Below are 11,613 nucleotides of genomic sequence, written 5' to 3'. Positions count from 1 at the left end.
TTGTTTTAACTCCATCAACACCCAATACATAATAATAATATTATTATACAATGGAAGTTATTTTAGCCCTACGTTGTTCACAACTTCGTTTTCAAGTTTTGTTTTTATCTGCGGAACCTGCTGATCTACAGCATTTGCTGGAAAACTCACTGACTGGCATTTTATTTTCATCTATCTATCAAACACATTAAAATACCACAACTTAGATCGTGCCAAAGCCCTGGCTTATAGTAATTGGTGCCAAGGAAGTGTGTTGAAATGATTCATCTCAACTGACATCATACATTGAGGAGCTAAGTTTGATCTGGGTTGGAGAGGAAGTTATGTCATTATGCTAAATTATAGCCTATTTCTGGCGTCTGGCCGAAACCTTGGACCTACAAAATAGTAGTTTTTCAGGAGACCCCAAAATAGCATGTTTCTTCATTGCATCATCAAAATGCGGAAGCCAATTTCAACACTTTAGATCAGTCAATAATTTGTAAAATTAACACCTATATGCGTAGACCACCAGAATACATTTTTGAAATGTGTTATTTACCAAATTGTGAGATAAAAAATTTCGGCCTGACACCAGCAATATGCATTTTTTTCCCCCATCAAATGATCTGTTAGCCATTTATTTTTATGGTTAATGTTTTCGATTAGTTTGAAATGGCAGAGCGCTTTGGAATCGCAGTTTGATGTATATTTACATTTTAAGCTATTAATATAGGCACTTATAAATATTTTTAGTGGGCTATTCGAGGGGGCTATTTGCAGCGGGTCTTGGTTCCTACGCTAAGTGTGTACAGTATGTATATTTACAACCCACACGTCTGCTAAGAGATCCTTTGCATGCTCAGTGAGCGAGCAGTGGCAAGAGCTGCTGCAAAACAATTTGTGACTGCTTCACCATGACTACGTGCTTGTTCACAATGCCCTGAGCATCCTACACTTCCTGGCAGAGAAGAACAATGGCCGTCTGAATCAACCTCCCTACTCATCTGAGCTGATTCCGTGTGATTTATTTTCCCTTTGAAAGTCCTTTAGACTCCAGGGGGATTACTTGGAAGGGAAAAATTTGCAGTTTGGATTTGAAATATAGATTATGTAAAACTTGTCCAGGAACTTTTTGGACACACCCATTTTAGTATACATTTTTATTTGTGGATTGAGTTATGTTGATTTGAAATAGATTTAGAAAATGTTTCCACTGTAAAGGAAAAAAAACTAAAAACTAAAAAACATATATAGGGCTACTTTACATCCCACAATCCCTCTCTGGCTTTAAACACTCCTCCGCACTCTCCTTGCCCCTTGTTGTCACTGGGCTTCACACTTGGGCAGTAGTATTCCTCCCACGTGTTCTGACTTCTCTGGAGGACGCAGATTGGATTCCTGTGGTTACATTGCAAGGCATTCCCTCGCTAGGTAGTGAAAGAAATCACATCTATTGTGCACACAGTCTGGGTGTGTCATTCTTAGGTGTGTCCACTTTGCTATTTTTGCACCGATCGTTCAAGGCCAATTATTAAATATCTTAAAAGTGCATTCGAATCAGTTCTTCTCAACACTGACTCTGTGGATATAAAACTAGTTATGAGGTAATGATATACGGTGTACCATGTATTGTGCTTACAATTACACATATTTGATTTTGGAAAAGTTTTTTTGCATGACTTATTTGTGAAAGGTGAAGTCAACCTGAAACATTTCTTGACAATAATATGTTATATGTGACCTCACTAGTCTAAACATGACATTCTGATCAAAATTACATTTGTGCAATATGAGTTATGAAGCAAAATCCAGCCATTTCTATCCATCCGAGGGGGCGGGCATTTTGCCACTTGCTGTCGACTGAAGATGACATCACAGTTGCTCAGGTCTCAGGCAACGACCAATCACAGCTCACCTGCTTTCTGAAGCTGAGCTGTGATTGGTTGTTACCTGAGATCTGAGAAACTGTGATGTCGTTTTCACTCGACCGCAAATGGCAAAATGTCCGCCTTCTGATATTGATAAAACTGCATAGAACATATTATGGTCAAGATTTTTTATTTTTTTTATTAAAAAAATAATAATGACATAATAATGATATATTTGTACCTGAGTTAAGTCAATGCAACATTTGCCATAATAATAATGGCACAAAAAAGGTCATCCTCCCAAAAAGGACAAATTTTTTTATGCTCTCAGGAAAAGTCAAGTCAGGTTGATTTTATTTTTGCTGTGTGTACAGTAATCACAGTTCAAGACCCACTGTTGCCTCTTGAGTGTCTGTCTCCTAATGAGGTGGCTTTGGGCACTACATTTCCTGGACTTTGGTGGGGTGAGCACATTTGCAGCCACTTATCTCTTTCTTTTCTCACAGGTTGTGATCTTGGCTAGTGTGGGCTGCTCTGTGTTATATTGTATTGTACCTTTAAATATTATCACCTTTATTCTGGTCATATTATAGCTAAAACTTTTATGTTTGTATCTACTGTTGTCTGTTTCTAATGTTGTTTTCAATGCTGGCTCCATTTTGGATTCTCTCGTCTATCTGCGCTTCCTTCTGGGACGACAGCCATGCAGACTAGTGTGCGGCATATGGCCTAAGAATTGAGAGGCTGACTCCCCCACCCCTTCAACCTCTGCAATGCTGGCAGCACTCGTTGGTCTAGTTTCCAACGACGACCTGGATATGACGCTGAGCACTTACACTCAACTTTTGTTCATCTTTGTAGCAGCACCAAACCAGTTGTGATGGATGAGAACAGAACTGATTTGAAGACTTCTGTGTAGAATTAAAAGGTGGATGTGCTGAGGTACATATGTTTGCCTAAAGAGAGGAGTGGGGAGAGGACACGTCCCTGGGGGGGTTCTGGTGTTTATGGTTGCGTGTGGATGAGGTGGCCTCCCTCAGCTTCACCTGCTGTGTCCTGCCTGTGGGAGGCCTTGATGTGTTCCAGGATGAGGCACAGGCCCACATTATGGCACGACCTCTGAGCAGGAAGTGGTTACAAGTGTATGGGAATAGTTAGCTAGCGTTGTCCATTATGGTCTAGATTGAATGAAAAAATAACAATTTGTTTTATCATTATTTTTAGTAACTCATTCCTCTGATTTGAACAAAAAAAGACTTATAGGGAAGGAACACCCAAGCAAATACTGTACTATTATAAAATAGACTGAAGACCAAACTGTATATATAGTAGGGGTGTCAGGCGATTAGAATTTCTAATCGTAATTAATCGATTGACTTCAATAGTTAACTCACGATTAATCACAAATTTTATATCTCTTCTAAATGTACACTAAAATGTATAATAAAATATTTTTTCTAAGTTTTCATATAATCTTAACCTAAAAGTGCAAAAAACATTAAACTAATAAAAAATATGGCTGCATCTTTTAGTCACTGATGCAGTAATTTCATAATAATTCATAAATTTGAGTTAAAATTAAAACGATGTACTGTACGGTGGAAAGCAAGTGTGATATTGATTCGTGCTGAGGTAATTTTCTGCCACTAGATGGCATAACTGCATTTGTAAGACGTTGGTGACAGTTCAGTGCATTTTTCTTTTCATATTACAGTTTTTCACAGTTCGTAACACATGTTTTTCAAAACACAGAGCAAAATTGAAAAGCCAATTATAAAAAATGCAACTCACAATGTGAGTGGCAATGTCTCATGAGAATGACCGATTATTCCTTTTAGAAAATGGGTGTGTTGTCCCACTTCTTCAAGCATAAAAAAAATATAAAAAGTATGCAACAAATCATTGTTTTATTTACAGTCTTTCAATGCACAGGCATTTCTAATAAAAATGTATGTAAAAAAAAAAAAAAGTCAAAAGGTTACACGTTTGCCTGAAACACCCCCAACCCCCTCTTCCCCCTTCACAGGAGGAATTAGACCACATCAAGTCTCCTGCTTTGACAACAAGGTGATGTGTAATTTACATCGGCGTGTAAAGAAGGAAAGTCGTAGTCTAATGCTGATAAGGGAGTGTTCAGATGTGGCAAATTGTCCCGAGCAATTGATACTTGAGGTGAGGATTGTGCAAACTGTGCCATGTTATCGAGTGTCCAAGTAAGGGGCGGTCATTAATTGCGCGTTAAAAATTTGTGGCAATAAAGGAACTTTAAATTAACTCAAAACTAACACACAAATTTTGACACCCCTAATATATAGGAATCCGTTATTATCCTTACTCTGTTTGTAAGGCCTAAATTATAAGTAATACAAGCTGGGGCATGAAGAGGAGAATGGTCAAGTGGGCATCCACCTGGGGGAAACATCCATGCACGCACACACGGCCCAGTCGAAAGCTGCCAGTTAAGGGCGGGTGCGTTAAGTACCTTGATCACATTTTGGGCATGCTGTTGTGTTGTCAAAAATTCAGAGAGAAGACTAGACATGACAAACATTTTTGAGTAACATAAACAAATATATACCCAAAATTGGAGCCAAAAGTGTCAGTTACATCACTGGAAGAGCAGCAGGCCAAGTTCGACTTACTCTCCAGTAGAGGGAACTCAAGCACAAAGTATTATAAGAATCCTTCAACCTTACAAAACTACAGTAACACACTACATTACCCTGGCAAAGTAGCAGCGTGTTCTATGCTGATCACTTTCCTATTGATCGATATTGACAGCCTAATTGCACTGTCTCTAAAAATGTGATCCGAATAGGTGATTTTTCAATCAAAAAAGGATCCTCACTTGTTTGTCTTCAGTTTTTTGCCACATTGAGCTCATTTTAAAGGTGCAAGTACCAGACCAGTACGTATGAATAATTCAGCTATAATTAGTGTGTGAACTGTGACTTCCTCCAGTGCAGTGATCCTCTGACATTGAGGAGGCCTGTGGTGAGACTGACTCCTCCCTCATGTTTAAATTGGGCTTTTGAACAAACGCACACATTCTGTATGTTTACTGACCCTTTCTGTCACTTCAGATGATTTATTTTTGTTACAAGTCAATTGGAATTTCTTCCATTCTGTAACTCTTACTTAAACAGACATAGTAGAACATGTTAATGAACTAGCAACCCTCACATAAAAACACATTGAATTATATGTATGCAATAAGTGATGTAGCCTACGTACAGTGACTTTGATGGACAAATTGTGTCCGGTTCCGCCGCTGACTCCATATTGCAGAGGAAATGGAGGTTTTTGTAGAATAGTTATTTACTGATTTCTCCACAACAAATTGATATAAGCTAGTTTCATTATCTTGACCCAAAAATACATATACACAGTTTTTGAAAATAGTCCCTTTAAAAGTATTACATTACATTACAGCAGTGACTGGTAAATCCCTGTACCTTCAATATCATCACTTTTCAGGAGAGCAGGAAACGTTTGAGAATATGACAAATCTCAAACATAAGTATTTTTTTCTAATGGTGATTGATCTCAGCCCCCAATGCAGAGCCCTTTTGATCACAGGTGACTGACTGGCTGAGGAAATTGCAGTTCCTTTCACTAGATGGCAACGTTGTCTTATGAAACACTGGACTCATAAGCCTCCTTGCTGGCCTTTCAGTTCAAAGATAGTCCAATATTGATATAACGAAGAGGGGACAACTATTTGCCATAGTTATTTATTTCCATCCATGCACAATACAGATCGACAAGCAGATTTCTTGCAAAGGCACCCTGATTTGCTCAATGGAAATCCACATGCTGGTGTTGTTCAGCCTCATCCGCATCCAGAGTTCACAGGCCATAAAGTCAAATAATCCAATTTAATAATATTTACATTTAGTATCAATTGTAATTTAATGAAACACTCAAAATAGAAGAGAGAAAGCGATAAGTGCGCCGCTCGAGGAGCAGGCCAAGCTTTAACCTAACTCCCTGTCCAGTAGAGGGCACAAAAGTACTGTAAATATTATGACAATCCTTCACCCTCACACAACTGCACACTACATTATCCTGGCCAAGTAATAGGGCTTTCTATGCTGATCACTTCCCTTTTAGTTGAATTCAAATTGTTTTTGTTTTTAATCAGTATTCTGTAGTCTTGACAGCCTAATTGCACCAACTGTCTCTGAAAATGTGACTTGAATAGGAATAAGTCATTATTGTCCAATAATAATAAAAGAAAATGATCCTCACGAGTTAGTCTGGAGTTCAACTTGCCACATTGAGCTCATTTTAAAGGTGCAAGTACATATGAATAATTCAGCTACAATTAGTGTGTCAACAGTGACTTCCTCCAGTGCAGTGATCCTCTGACATTGAGGAGGCCTGTGGTGAGACTGACACCTCCCTCCCATGTTTAAAATGGCCTTTCTAAGCAACACACACTGCGTGTTTGCTGACTTGTTCTGTCACTGGAGATTATTTCAGTGTGTTTGAAGTCAATTGAAATAACTCTGGAAATCTTAAACAGTCATGAACGAGCAACTCTTGTTTCAACACACATTGAATTATTGGGTTCATTTCTATGTCTTGGCACTTGTGCTTGTCTATAATTTCAGACCAATACACTTATGGGTTATTTTACTAGCATGTAGCCGATGTAGCATTTATATATATATATATATATATATATATATATTAGGGGTGTGAATTGCCTAGTACCTGCCGATTCAATTCGTATCACGATTCATAGGTCACGATTCGATTTGATACCGATACGAATCTATAAATTGATTATTGCGATTTTTTTAAAGTCAAATTTAGAAAATACTAATCAGTAAACTTGTACATGTACACTGTAAGATTTGTATGAAAATGTATTTATCTGAAAATTCAGGTTGCAGTCTGTTTCATGCTTGAACAGCACTGAAATCAAATATTAAGGCTTAATGTTCCAATAATATAACATTCTTCCATGCTTAATGTGTAAATCCTAACCCTAAGTAAGACGTTTTGTTGAATATTCCCATAAAAAAGTATGTTTAAAAATCGATTCAGCCGCATATTGAATCGATTAGAGAATTGCGCGCTGTAATATCGCGATATATTGCCGAATCGATTTTTTCTAACACCCCTAATATATATATATATATACTGTGGAATTCTTCATTCTTTTTTGTACGTATGGTACAATATTCTGCTACATTCTAATAATCAGTAGTATCAAGACCTTATTTTCCATTTGAAAGATCTTTTGATTTCCCACCTGTGCTCTTCTTTCTGTGAAACATATTGATGAAGCTTGATAGGCATGGGGTGAGTGTGATTGAAATGATTCATAGACGAGAGAGGCTAGTAAATCAATGCCTCATAATGCTAAGCAAAGTAAAGCTGCCATTCAACTACTACAGTTACGGCAAGGATGGGCAACATTAGGTCAAAGTTAAGCATTGCATGTCAAAAAGGGTCCAGAAAGTACAAAAATAACTGCATTTTTTTTCTTTACAAGAACCTAAAATGCATAGTGTAAAATGCTAAGTGGTCCATTCCTGAATTACAGTATGTAATGTGTGTTACAGATATGTAGGCAAAATCTAAGGTTATCTTGATACTGTATATTGCCCAACAGTATTGATGGTTGTGATAAAGACACGCAATAATGTCAGGTGGCAGGAGATTTGGTCGACCAGTGTATTCAGTGATCATTCAGTTGGTTGACAAATGACAAGTCTTGTGGGGGGCGAACAGAAATGTGAAATAAAACACAAAAGTATGAGTAGAGGAAGAGTGTAGGGGATTAGAGGTGACCTGCCCCCTAAGGAGAAGCTGGCCTGTCGCATTTCCTGATTACAACCAATAAGTCTCAATTTCACACAACAGCACCAACAACTCATTTGGGGCAGTGTCTGTATTATAGATCTTGCAGGAGAGATTGAGTTGGTAGCCTTTGTGTCCCGCTGGGTTTGTAAGACCCCTTGCGCTTATATAGCCTTTACAGTTTTGGACATCCTCTGCTCAAATCGTATCTACTGTGAGTATAAGGGTACATTTTGGGAGAAAAATAAACCTAATTTTAAAGTAGTCGACTTATTTCTACATTTGACAGTATATGTTACATGGTGTGTACAGTTGCTTTCCTATCAGAAAAATGTTTTAATTGTTTTGTGCCAACCAATTCTTATATTGATCTGAAATGAAACAAATTTTTGTTTGTCAGGATGATCTATGCATCACTGGTTAACACAAAAAGTGAGGTCTGAAGATTAATAGATCTATTTACATCTTTTAATATTTGGTAAAATGAATCATTAAAAAATTCCTGGTGTAATTGATACGCATTTTTAATATGATCAATTACTGTCATTGCTTTGATTGCTATTAATTGTTTTACTTCAGGTCATATTGTTCCCAATTTACATTCACCATCATGCTCTTTATTAAAAATATATACCATATTTTCTGTGTACAATATGAACATGTTACATTCAATATTATGGTCTGTATTTAATGTATGTACAGTCTTTTTCGGGTAGCACTATATATATTTTCTAAGCTAATGAGCAAGGATGATTGATTTATGATCAGGAGCGGCAAATTAGAAGAATAGAAAATTGCCATTAATTTCATCCAATTAAAAAAAAAAGAGGCTATAATGGGATATATAGATCTTTCTTTAAAATGATCTGTCATTTTTTGGGGGGGGGGGGAAATTATGTGCATCAAAGTACTAGTGGTGTGTACTTGGTATCAGTAACTACTCTATAGTTGAGTACAGTACACATACTGGTGTCGGTGAAAAAAGTGGAATTGAACATCCTTATTTATGAGGTAACTTTTGTGAGCACCGATAGCTATGCTACATTTGCTATTATTGAATCGGTACAACAAACATTCTGTCTTAAACATCAGCTGGCAATGTTGAGGACTTGGTTTGTGCTTAGTCTTTTTTTTTAAATACTGTACACCTCCTTTTAATACATCTCTAGAGGATATTTAACTGCTCCCTCCACCCTATCCCCACCCCCCTGACTCCCCAAGTTTTATGCAGATAAGAGCGAATGCTTTCCCGTCCCACAATTGGCGTGTGCCCAGTATGCAGGAGATTATCTGGCACGCTTGTCCCTCCCTCCATATTTCACTTCTGGTTGGGCTCTCTCTTACTGATAGCTTTATCACTGCGGAGGGGTCAGATGCTGACACCAGCATAAGGGCCGCTTAAATCGCTCTAAACAACATCTATCATGGACACTATAAAATAAACTTCACAGCATGCACAATACGGCGGCCTCGTGCAAAGAGGTGCTCGTCTATCATAAGGCTGCTTGACTTGGGGAAGTCTAATTTTTGATGATATGTACTGTATTGAGGAGTGGAAGGCACTGTTTTTTTTTCTTCTTCTCCCAAGCAGTATTTATGAGTAATTTTGGACTGCAGAGTGCTTGGGAAAAATCTGCACTCAACAAAGAAGGTAGTCTTCTTTGGGGGACTGATTGACCAGAGAGATTCCATAAAATCAATCCAAATTGTAAATGCAGAAATTGTTAGAAAAGCAAAAGAGTAAAGATGTGCATGTGGAATTTTCTAATTAAGATGAATGTATTATTTACTGAGACACTCCTGGATCCTCACCAAAATGTAATGTTCTTTCCTTGGCTCATGCCCTGCACCACTGTATAGACTTCTGTGGAGATCAATTAAGTAGGTTTTGCGCTATCCTGCCAACAAACAATGAAAACTATTTTGACATTTTAAGTACTATAATAGACTATATTATCGTCGCTGTCCTGTGAAAAAAACACTTATGTCCATTATTTATTTATTTGACATTTTCTGTATGTCTGCATCCAGTTTCATCTCATAAACATAAAAAAATGTTTTTAAAAAATGACAAAAATGGCCATAAGTGTTTTTCACAGGACAGCGGCGATATACAATAAAGAAACAAACAGAACCGTTGCATTTGTTGTTGCTGACGTTATCAAGTTACTGAGTGAATGGCTGGTTCAGACACAATGTGAGTGTTTCAAAGTGATTAAAGTCTGTAGTGGCTCCGGAAGAGGCAAAAGAAGAAGAGTGGTGGCGTTGGATGGAATAAATGATCCGGCAAAGAGTAATTATTGTCCAGATCCATCCCTTAATTTCTTTAAAAGCCAATTGAGAAGTCAGAGCAGCTCAATGCTCATCCACTAAACTTAACACTCTACTATGCCATACAATTTAATTATTAGGACATGATTCATTCACTGAGTGGTCACTCATTCGATGGGACCATTTATTGGCCTTGCCTATTCTATGCAGCTTAAGAAGCCGCCTTGGTCAGTAATCACTGGACTGTACAAATGTAATTTAGATACTTGATTGAGGAAGCGCTTGCTAATTAAGAGTTTTTGTAATGTAGTGCATGGTCATTTTGCCTGGCTATTCATCAGAAAAGATGTGATGATTAGTCCTATATATATATATATAAAAAAAAAAGGAAGAGCTGCTTATGTACTGGAAACAAAACACTGCCTTATCTAAAAATTTAATTACATTATTTTGCATAAATTATGCTTGAATGTAAACAATAGAAATATATTGTGCAATTTTATACCAGTGAATACTGGAGCCACAATCATTGTTAAATATGTTGTTAAATACCTCTCTGACAGTGGCAGACACTGCTGAGCGTTATTATCTTTTTAAAGGCAGAATTTATGACACAGCGCAGTATTTGATTATACTGTATAGGCAGTAATACGTATTAAGTTGCTTAAAATTGAGCATTAATGTGAGTGCTACTAAATTGATAATATTAGGGATAGTAGGTATCAGTATTGGGCTATATTATTTAAAGGTATCAGGAAATAAGAATAATACGGGTTTTAATTTAATCTAATTTGAAGGGAAAATGCCTTTTAAATATATATATTTTTTTATCGGTGACTATTCAAGAGTTGAGTACTCGTTCTGGTATCAGTCTGAAAAAAAAGTGCACTCTAAAAACAATTGGGTCAAAAGTTATGGATCAAAATTTGACCCAACTTTTGAGGTTGCTTTATACAAAATTACCATATTTTTTGACCCAAGTAAAGGATCTGACCAATATTTAAGAGTTGTTTTACACTAAAAGACCCATTTCTTGACTCAAAGTCCATTTTTTTACCCATAGTTGGTTTATTTTTTGACCCAACTGGTTTTAGAGTGTGATATCAAAAATCCAGAGATTTTATACATAATTATTCTAAATACAAATCTATTACATATTAACTGGAGTGTATGCCACATTTAATTCAGCATGTCCCAAAATAAACAAACAACAACACACTGTCTGATACACAAAGTTGAAAGAGTATCCCTCAGGATACTGTAAATGGCTATTCATTTAATTTCTATTGTTACTTTTAAAAGGGGAATCCCACTATAAACACACGCACACGCACAAATGCACACACACGCCCCCCCCCCCCCCCCCCCACACACACACACGCACCCCCACACACACACACAAAAGAAAACAGAATGAAGACCGTGAAGAACAGTGAGAGCGAATTTGTCTCACCACCACGCTCTGATTCTATTTACGGCTTTTAACAGAAATCTGATTAACGGAGGCATTTTAAGCAGACCTGAGTGAGGAATGGCGGAGAGGAAGGGCCGACCGCTTTCATTAAATCAGCAATCGATGCCAGCGCTCCTCTGAGAGCGGCGCACGAATAAAGGAATAAAACAAAATGAAATAAAGGAGCCATTTCATGTTTATCTACACTGCTCGAGGGTTAAGTGC

This window comes from Leptonotus elevatus, chromosome 3 (assembly GCF_054856555.1).
Source record: "Leptonotus elevatus isolate MCC_2025b chromosome 3, RoL_Lele_1.0, whole genome shotgun sequence".
NCBI classification, from domain to species: Eukaryota; Metazoa; Chordata; class Actinopteri; order Syngnathiformes; family Syngnathidae; genus Leptonotus; species Leptonotus elevatus.
This window is presented reverse-complemented; position numbering follows the sequence as displayed.